This window comes from Pavona decussata, unplaced genomic scaffold, assembly GCF_977016875.1.
Source record: "Pavona decussata unplaced genomic scaffold, jaPavDecu1.1 SCAFFOLD_300, whole genome shotgun sequence".
In the NCBI taxonomy this organism is placed as follows: domain Eukaryota; kingdom Metazoa; phylum Cnidaria; class Anthozoa; order Scleractinia; family Agariciidae; genus Pavona; species Pavona decussata.
In genome coordinates this window covers 1,641,386-1,652,052 of record NW_028145697.1, presented here as the reverse complement: position 1 = coordinate 1,652,052, position 10,667 = coordinate 1,641,386, and the positions used below count along the sequence as shown (strand labels likewise).

Genomic DNA, 10,667 nt, shown 5'->3' with positions numbered 1-10,667 from the left:
TCCCAGAACTTATTATCCCACTTTCTCACTCCTTGATACACTTAAAAACTTAGTCATATTCTCAGTGTTGTCATTGAAATTATTGTCTCGTTTAATCACATTGTGTTTGTTATTTATGTTAATTAATATTAATTTATTTACATGTTTTCTTTCATTCTAAAACTATTGTAAAATATTTTATTCATATTTATATTAATTCGCTGTGTAATTACGTAATTACTCTAATTACTCTACACTACCCGCCTAGATCAGCGAATGCTATTTGCGGGTCCAGTGTTATTATAACATTTAACTACAAAGGTTAAGTAATGTTTAAAAAAACGAGCGGGAGTGTTTTTTTCAGGATTTAAAACCACGAGGAGTAGCCGAGTGGTTTTAGACCCGATAAAACACGTGCTGCGAGTTTTTTGAACGGCTTCAAAAACATTCCTGGAAAAGCGTGTGTCAATAGAGTTCATAACAATTATGCTTCTGTGAACGTTGGAAATTAGCATACGAGAAAAACACCGCATGCTAACGAGGAGTGTTTTATCAGCTAATAAAACACCGCATACTAATAAGGAGGAGATTTATCAATATAAAGTCACTGCATGTGATGTATTATCGACCATTTGAAAGGTCAATGGACTTATGAACTATTAATGAATTTTTGAATAATGTTGAAAGTTGAAAGTAATAAGGTAGAACTGCACGACGGTGAATTTTTCATTCTCTTTCTTAACTCCAGCACCATTCTAACCAGTATGGTTCCTGGGTAGTTCGCCATTTTCTACAAGTTGAACGAGTTGAAAAAAATAATCACGAAGCAGCACAAACAAAATGTAGTAAATGAGTTGTGTTTTCAAGTCACGTTTTCGTTGGCGTGCCGTCGTCGCTGCTTTCACGGTTTCCTACAATCAAGTTACAGATCGAGAATCCAGACTTAAAGGGGAAGTGTCATGGGGTTTTCGACCGCTTCTGTCAAAAATGGTGAAATAAGATCTTCACTTAGCTATAAAATAATTCTAGAACAACGGAAGAAAGAAATCAACTCAATTCTTGAAAGGAACAACTCGTTATCTGAGCTAGCGCATTTTGGAAACAAAAATGCTAAAACTTGAAAAACGTTAGCCTAACATTTTCAAGTTTCAATCCATACTGGCGTACTCTATCTCTGGCCAGATGCACTAATCGACAGTTTTAATGTACTCGGTGATAATTTATAACAAAACTAGACAATTATATTTTTGTTTATGTTGACACACAAACATTTTGGGGTTTTGAAATGACATCGAATTCTCGTGATACTTCACCTTTAGCTCTTATTGACTTTTAATAATTTTTTGCTTTTAGAATCTATACTCCATGTAAGTTTGATTCTCAAAGTTAAGTGTTGTCATGTGCTTATTAGGATGGTGTAGTTTTCGCCAATCCGTTTCCGATTGCCTGAATTACTTTCGAACGACTGAATAAAGTCTACTATAATATTAAAATTGGGCGGCTTGTTACTTGCAATGCACAACTAAAGAACCAGATTCACACGCAGGGAAGCTGTGTGATATTAGTACGAATAAGAGGCATTCTTGTCAAATGCCACGATTATGGAAATTTCCAGTATTTTGCCTTTATTATGTGTGCGAGGTTTTAAACAATCTTAAAGGGGCCGTGTCACCTATTTTAGTGTCACCATGAATAGCCTAAAAACGTGTATGTTTCAATGGAATCATTAAAATAATGGTTCAGTTTTATTAACAATAACCCTACTAGTGGGGATCGATAGGATGGAAGTGGATTGCAACTTAAAAGAATTGGTCAATTTTTTCAAGTTCTTCCTGTGTATTTTAGAGAAGCCGCTAAAAATTGATTATTGATTGTTTTTCCTAGGAGAAAAACTTCAACATTTTCTCTCCGGTGTTGTAAGAGCTAATTCATGTTACAAAAGAGGTTCTATGTCGAATTGTTGAGTATTTTTGACCAAAATATAGCGAAATCGCCCCTATAGGGGGTAACACAGGGCGACATCAATCTGTGTTAAATATTTAAAAAATCGTATAAAAAGGGGTCAAGTCAATTAAAAGATATTGATATTTTAAGTTATTTAAAAATTAAAATTTGAAGTTAATAATTATTTTACAATAACTGTCCAAATTCCCGCGCGCTGATTGGCTCGTAGCTATTGTCTATAAGAGAACGTCAATAAAAATGACGTCAGATGTAACGCGCGCGCTTTCTCAACGAAAAAAATAGCCAATTCCGCTCGTAATTTTTCCATGTTATTGTAAAAAACAAATCGACAGCAGTTTTCTATGGTCTATACTCTTATAGACCATAGAAAATTGCCGTCGATTTGTTAAATAGATGGACACGAAAACAGGCTGCTGACAACCGGAAGTGCTCTCACGTACTGGCCAACTGTGTAGTAGTGCGTTCAATTTTTTTGATCTGTCTCTTACTTATTTCCTAAAATTACATACTATTTCATGAAAATTCAACCAGAATGCCCCCTTAAATCAGACTTTATAATTTAAGACAAAAAAAAACGTTCTTTGATTATATTTAATTTCCGTTTTCATATCATCTTAGCAGTGAGCAGTCTTATTATTAAAAAGATGACAGTAAAGATTATTTTTAATGAAACGCAACAGTATTTGTCAATTCAAATGGACTGGTATTCTTGGAGTATTTCAAGACATCATAAAAGTACACAGATAAGTGACGATATGATAGGTTTGGGATGGGATGAAAGTTATGATCTTCTGTTCGCTGATTTCGTTTTAACCAAAAATATATAAATATCCGAACGATCTAAACAAAAGTGTGCGATCACGATATGATGCAAGATCTTGCCATACGGTCGTTTAAACACACTGAACAGTGTGTTGATAATTTATTAATTCTACAGATTAAACACTGTCGCGTTTGATATGTTGTTTTTAATTATTAAAACTTTAGCGACATCAAATTTTCCCTCTTTTGGAGGAGTTTTTGTTTTAAATGTAAAAAGAAAAAGAATACGAAGAAGAAGAAGAAAGAAAAGTCTAAAACGATTTCGGTAAGTAAATTAGTCAAAAACTTTGAACTAATCAATTATTAAAGGTTTCTTTTTATCAATAAGGCATCTTGGCATTTTTATTTTGTTTTATTTGTTATTTAAATATGAATAATGCAGAGAATGGAACAAAAAATAATACATTTTCACAACTGTTAACGTTATAAAAACTGCAAAACTGAATTAGATGTTAAAGGTAACATTTTATAAATTTTAGAAGCTGAATTCGTTTGTTGGTAGACGCAGGTTGGTGTGTTCGAGCACAGCCAACCCAAGATGACTTTCTAAGATTTTGAGGCTTTTAACCACAGTGATCGAACTATACCTATTGTTTAGATTTGTATGGGGAAATTAAAAAAAAAAAACTGAGAATGATGTATTTAATCAGTAAATGACACAGGCAAACTCAGAAAAAAATCCAAGTGCTTCTATCAGGAGTCGAGCCTAAGACCTTCCGATTACAGTTCGGATGCTCTAATACTGAGCTACAGGAGACTCGTGGGAGCTAAGGCCATTTAATGGGAAGGAAAGTCGGCCTTTGTAATTATATTTGGCTCCTGGCATACATTAATTCGGAATTTTTTTTAGGCCTTAATGATTAGCTCTTTGCCAGTTTGCTGTTTTCTATCCTCATCGTGGGTTTTTACTTTGTCTAACATCGCTATAGGGACAATAAAACGCCTCTCAGAGCGATCCACTTTTCCCTGAGCCGAGAAGAAATAGTCATGTGTTTTCAAGCACAGTGCAACAGCACACACAATAAAGGGCTAAATATCGGTTATTTTACGATTTTGGTGCTAAAACAGCGTTCAATATTTCAAGTGAGTGGTCACATGAACAGCATCAAAAGGGAGCGAAACAGCCGATATTTCTCGCAAATATCGATATTTTTCAACGAGACCCCAGTATCGATGATATCGACTATTTGATCGGTATCGACCCACCGTGACAACGCTAAAATACCCGTTTATTCGCAGACCTCTCAAGTTTCACGATTTTGCCGTGACACTCACGGTTTTCAGTTCAGTCTTCCAGTCTCACGACGAGACACAAAAATCTCACGATAAACAGAGTCACAAGCTGAAAGGTTACAATTTCCTTCTATAATTTCATTTTTTGGCTTGCTTAGGTGATTTTCTTGTGCCAATTCTGTGCAAATCAATCCATAGTTAGTAAACAACCCTAACTTCATCCGTCTGTTTGCCGGGAACACAGTCCCCGACCACATATAGAAGACATGTGCCTAATAAAGTTTTCATTACCAGTCTCTCGCATTTTGGTCACTCACATTTTAAGCGAAAACTGCACTTTCTTTTTATTAGCACCTGTGTTTACTTGGTTTTGTCTGCCGGTCGATCAATCTCCAGTTTTCTTTAACTCAACCTCCAGATTTTCGGCGTTTTGAGGTTGAGGTCTGTATTCGACGCGTTGTTCCACAGTCTGTCAGTCTGCTAGCGTTTACGGACAGTGACGTGAGTTTCAGGCTACTGAATGCGAACAGAGCAGGTGATGTTTGGTATCACAATTGACAAGATAAATACTGAGCACCTTACTTTCAGCCCGCCCAAAACATATAACTCGACATAATTCATCGAAGCGAAGTCCTTAGCAAGGCTCTAGCTCGTTTGTTTTTCAATTCACTTTAGTTTGTCCCGTGAAAGAGCAGTTTGCGTTCAAGTCGCGCTGAATCTTTCGTAGCTATCTTATCGATGTGCCATGTCAGAAAATCAAGGATGGTTGTTTCAGTTTAGTTTCGTGACCACAGTGCTTCCATGTACAACAGCTATGCTTATTACACTTCGGTTGTCATCGCCATTTTGTCGCCGGTGGCAGTGGCGGGAAATGCTCTGGTTTTGGCGGCAATTTGGAGAAGCGCGTCTTTCAGGAAACCCTTTTACATTCTACTCGCTGGCCTGGCTTTTACTGACTTTAGCAATGGGATTCTCACTCAACCGGTATACGTTTCGATCGATTTCTTTCCCTTGACAGAAACTGAGTTAAAAATAATGACTGCTGTTGCTAATGGATGTGCAATCTTCTTGAGTTCCATGAACCTGCTGATTCTAACGGTTATGTCCATCGAACGATGGCTTCAAATGACTCGTCGATCTTTGGTGACGGCGAAGAAAACCTGTTTAGTTGTTGCCGCTCTGTTGCTCGTCGCTATCCCCGTAACTGTATTCCGTGTACTGTCCACCTCTAAAGGAACACATCGACTTCAGTCAAATATTTCTATCATTTCACTGTTACTGGTGTGCCTTGTGCTGACTTCAGCGTTCTACCTTACAATTTTTAGAATGATTAGACGGCATCAACAACAAGTACAAGCAAATGAATCCACCCAAAACTTTGGTCAGCCAGCTATCAACTTTGCTAAATACAAGAGATCGGTATTCTCGATTCTATATATTCTAGTAGTTTTCTATTCAAGTTTTCTTCCAATTTCTATCTCTATTGTGTTAATTCAAGTTTTAAACAAACCAGAATTTACCAAGGCATTTTTCGACGTGGCAATGGTGTTTGTATTTCTATCTTCTTCGTTGAATCCTCTTGTTTATTTATGGAGATTGAGAGACATTCGGAATGAAGTTGCACAACTGGTTAAACGAATAATCTGTAAAGAGAACTGAAGACTTTATTCACAGTCTTGAAGAAGGCGTTCATACAGACAGACCGAAGTCGACAGCCTTTAAATTAAAATATGTATTGAAGCCAGCCAAATTTCAATCAAGCGTTGAATGTCAATTCAAGGTACAGACGGAGAATTATCTTCGAGACTTTGAGCCTCCTCATTTTTAAAGTCAAGTGTAGTTGTGTGGTCATTGAGATAATGTACTACGATGTTCACCGACCATTGTGAGGGTGTTTGGATCACTTTCTTCGTCTAATGTAATATTAGTAATATTAAAATAGGGTCGTGTAATGTACAGAATAGGAATCAGATTCACATGCAATGGAGACAACATATCAAAAGTAACGCATGTTGTCTTTTTAGAAAGCATTATTTATATTATTCGACAAAGGAAACGTTCATTCGTTATTTTGAATTTTTATATTCATATTCTTAGCAGTAGGTATTGTGATTGTTAAAACAGTAACAGTAGAATATTATTTCCAGTGAAACACATTAACAAATGTCAAGTCAAATGCATTGGTAGTCTTGGAGTATTTATTTAAAAAGCGAATACAATGAAGACAAATGAAGGACGATATGACGGCTTCTTTGTTTTTTAAATTACATGTAATTCCGGTCGTTTCTCTAAGAAGCAAATTTCATGTCATAAAATAGATCGCACAAGAAGGCTCCTGCAAATGATCAAAGGTGTCAAAATTGAATGACCACAATACGAAAGGCCTACCTTTAATTCAGTCATATTTTAGACACACTGTGCTATGCATAAATAATTAATTATCGGGTTTGATATTTGCTTTAATTATGAACAGTTTGGCGACATCAAGTTTTCCCTTTTTGTGAGCTTTTTTCCAGTCACGAAAAAAAAAAACAAAAAAAAAAAAAACGATTCGGTGCTTTAAAATAGTCAGATTTGAAACAAAGCTGTTCTCGGATTAGCGTATTTACGTTTTTGGTAAGTAAACTAGGCAAAAAGCTAGAATTTGTCAATAGAGAGTTTTAACAAATTATCGTGAATTGGATGAAAAATAGAAAAAGGAATTTTCTATGTTGAATACTCAGAACGCCCTTTGCATTTTTCGCTTTAGTTTATTTGTTTATTTCAATCTGTTTATCAATGCAGAGAAACAGACCAATAGCAATATATTTACCCCCTACAAACGTTCCAAATGTGGCTGGCCGTAGCCGTCGCAGCCACGAATTTTAATCGCCACAGGACTAATGTACTTCTCTTGAGTATACAAAAATGGTTTACAGCAACATGACGATCGGAGACAAAATTCACAAGTGGTTCAACTGAAATTCAACAAAACTGAAATAAGATATTTAAAATAAGATATTTATTAAAAAAAAAAAACACACAAAAATACAAGCGAAAATTACGCGAAACAAGCAAACTACAACATACAAACACATAACTAAGAGCTATTCTTATGAAACTCTGGCAATGAAAACTTAACAGAAAAAAAAGCGAAGAACGCTAAACTTGCTAGAGAAAAACAGCTCGCAGAAAAAAGCGCAATCCAAAGTCGGAAACCTTCCTTTTTTTAAATTAAATTCGACTAAATATACCGATGCGGTATGTAATAGTCATGAACGCCACAGACCCTGTTGAACTCGCTATGGCATTCTATTGTATTCCAGCAATCTAGCCGCTACTTTGAAGATCAGTCTTATGGATAATATCCAGAAGTAACAATTTCATTTTAAAACCTCACGCTAACTGAACAGGCTCATTGTTCATCACTATCCCCGTAACAACATGCAAACGTGCGTGATAATTACATCAACGTTTTGAAATGGAAGTCTGTTTCGGGAAGACTTCATCAGACGACTTTACCGTCAGTTGTAGCCTATAAATGTTTCTGAATAAAAACGCGGTAGTTTGAGCCTGGCATTCTTTATTTTTCTGATTTATTTTTTCCACGTGACTAAGAACAACCAATGAAAGCGTGCGTCAGGTTCAGCTAGAATGACTCCAGCTAAATACAATAAGAAACCTCGGTTTGTTTACCCAACGAATGTTTAAATATACTTGACAAGCACATCAGCGCACGACGTACCCTGATTATTTTGTCCAGTAAAATCCATCAAATCCTGGCTGAACCATAATCGCAACTCCTTTTCTTACAGCTGGCTGCCTGGCGTTTTTAACTTTTAGGTTATTTCGGGCAGCCAGCACCCCTATCATCTATTGTATATATATATATTTATATTTTCTATTGTAATTATAATGGGGTGGAGTAAAGTATTGTTGTTGTTGTTGTTGTCCTGTCCAGAGGAGAGAAGAAGGGGGTTTGACAAGCCCACGAACACAATCTCAGTAGAATTTGAATCATATCCGGGAATTTTATACTTTTCGCCGCTTTGACCCTCGGGTAGCAGAATGACGTCAGTTGAGGTCGTCATAAACGTCATTAAGAAGCTTAAGCAAAAGCCTCAGTTAGACCATAGATTCTGATCTGAATTACTCGAACAGGTTACCAATCCATACCGATGAACCAGTTTGGCAGCTTCAAAAGAACCACCAACTGCCACCTCAAACCGGCCAAACTGGTTATTTCTGGCGCCAAAACACACAGGAGCTGTATTCAGCTTGCGCTAGGGACGTTCAGTTGTAAAATAAGGAAATTGATAATTCATATCAGTATATAGCAAACCAGTAGATATTGTCTTTCAATCGCTATGATTGGCTACTCAAACTCCAGATACTGATTGATATTCACTTCCTGGCACTGCCTCGCATTTCAACGGCTCTTTTTTTGCTAACTTTTCGGAAAAAAATTGACTACTTCGGACTGGCTATCCACTAAGCGCCAGAAAATACCGGTAGATACTCACCTCGCTGCGCTTCATGCCACTATCGACATGGACCTCCACTTCGGAGAATAATTTAAAACAATTATTCTACGAGCGCGCGTTGGATATGAGATGCTAGATAGCCAACGAGACGCGTAGCGCCGTGTTGGCTATAATCATCTCATATTTAACAAGTGGAATAATTGTTCTACTAAAAACAATCAAGAAATATTGTTATATCGCGGTTATTTCGCTTTGCAAGAACAACGAGGAGACAATTTAATGGTCTCTATTTCTCTGGCATGGTATAATGGCTCATATACCACGGTCTCTAAGCCAATATAATCCCTGGAATTGCATCATACAATGATCCAGCTTTTTTTTAATAATTATTAAATAATCTTCAAGCTGTAAGAAATTATTTTAATTATGTTTCAACACATATTGGTGACATAGGTAAGATAATAAAAATTTGTTGTGGTAATAATTCGTATATCTCGTGCTTAAAATTGCGGCCTTGCATGATTGACGAGAGTGGCTATACTTTCTTTGGAGTTTGAAGTGTATCCGGGTGTCGAATAAAAGTGTTGTTGACTCTCCGGCAGGACTATAACATTGCTTGAGGTAGTTAAATGCGAGTGAATACGGTCCGCAACTTCAAAACCTAAATTTGAGAAATGACCAGACCTACAGCTTACCGATCCAGAAACGTGAACCAGTTTGACTGCTTCTACAGTGCCACCGACTTCAACTTCAAACCTGCCAAACTGGTCACCCTTGGCGTCAAAACACACTGCAGCATTGTTCAGCATGCGCCGTGGGTGTTCTTTGAAGCAAAAATGAAAACGAAGAAAGTTTAACGATTGCTATCACGTTCTTTGACAAACTGCTTCCTAAGTAAACCGACGAAACAAAGAATGATTTGTGAAACAATTAAATTAGAACAAGGAACGCTTAACACTTCACGCAATTTCTTAAAGCTAAAAAGGGAAAAAATCCATGAAAATTTACATAAAGCTAAGAGCTAAGAAGAGAAAATCAAAGTAAGCCAAGAGCACACTGACAGTAGAACAAACATCGTACCAGAATCGGGGTTATCAGCGTACACGGAGGTTGGTTTCTCCTCAAAATACTTGCACGAAAATACTTTGTGTCGTTGTTTTACTCACACGTCTTGTCAGGAAGATTGTATTTCTAACGTTGGCAAGCTGGTTTGGTGTTGCAGGCACTGTAGCAAGTGACCAAATGAACTGCAGTGAATGATTTGTACACGTGATCGACAAGAGCGAAACCGTTGTCTGAGAGATGATTATTACATGATTTACCAGCGGATGTATGGCAAAAATTAACATGAACCACAAAATGACAAGTAGAGCGGCCATCTCATTTGTGTCTTGTAATCACTTGGTTGAGACTTGTTGCAGGTGTACTCGAATTACCCACTTGCCCGTCATTGCCTTTCCGTGTCATAATGTCTACGCAAGACGGCCGGGTAGAGGCTTTACTGAATATAAGTTGCATCGTCAAAGGCCATCATCTTTGCCATTTTGAGGTGAACGTCGGTGAAGTGTTCACTGCAAAGTTTAAAGTTGTTTAAAGTTGTGAACCATCGTGGACAGCTCGGCCACCTATAGTCCGAGCTTGCGGATCCTCTTTGGCCACTACATGCAGATATTTCTGTGTTAGTGAATTTTTTTTCTATTTAAACCGTAACAAACAATCCGGGCAAACAAATATGAAACTATTCACAACACATACATTGCTATTTCGGTGTACTGTTCTGTGAAGGCACGATTCAGCCACTTTCCGTTTTTTGAAGTCTATAGATTGGCCCATGGAAAAAACTTTTAATTTGTCAAAAAAAAAAAACCGGATTCCTGTGGACGGGATGTTAACGTTAAAGAGAAAGAAGAGAGTATTGTTCTCCTGTTAACATTAAAATGAAATGTGTTTACAATTACTACGTACAAAGTTGTGTTTTTATGCGTCGATTCCGGTTCCGTCAATCTGCAACCAATCGATGCCAATCGATACCAATTTATCTATTGATTGGTATTTATAATCGATATCAATCGATAACCACACGAATCTTCGCCATCGATCGGTCATCGATTATCAATATCAATCGATTAATTAAAATCGATTGGTATCGATTGATATCGATTGTCATCGATTATCGATTCCATCGATTGGATACCCCGGGTATTA

General features: G+C 37.0%; 1 pseudogene; it reads right to left on the bottom strand.

The window, feature by feature from the left end:
• Positions 1 to 7,685: 7,685 nt before the first annotated feature.
• On the bottom strand, positions 7,686 to 10,667 carry LOC146454550 (uncharacterized; annotated as a pseudogene).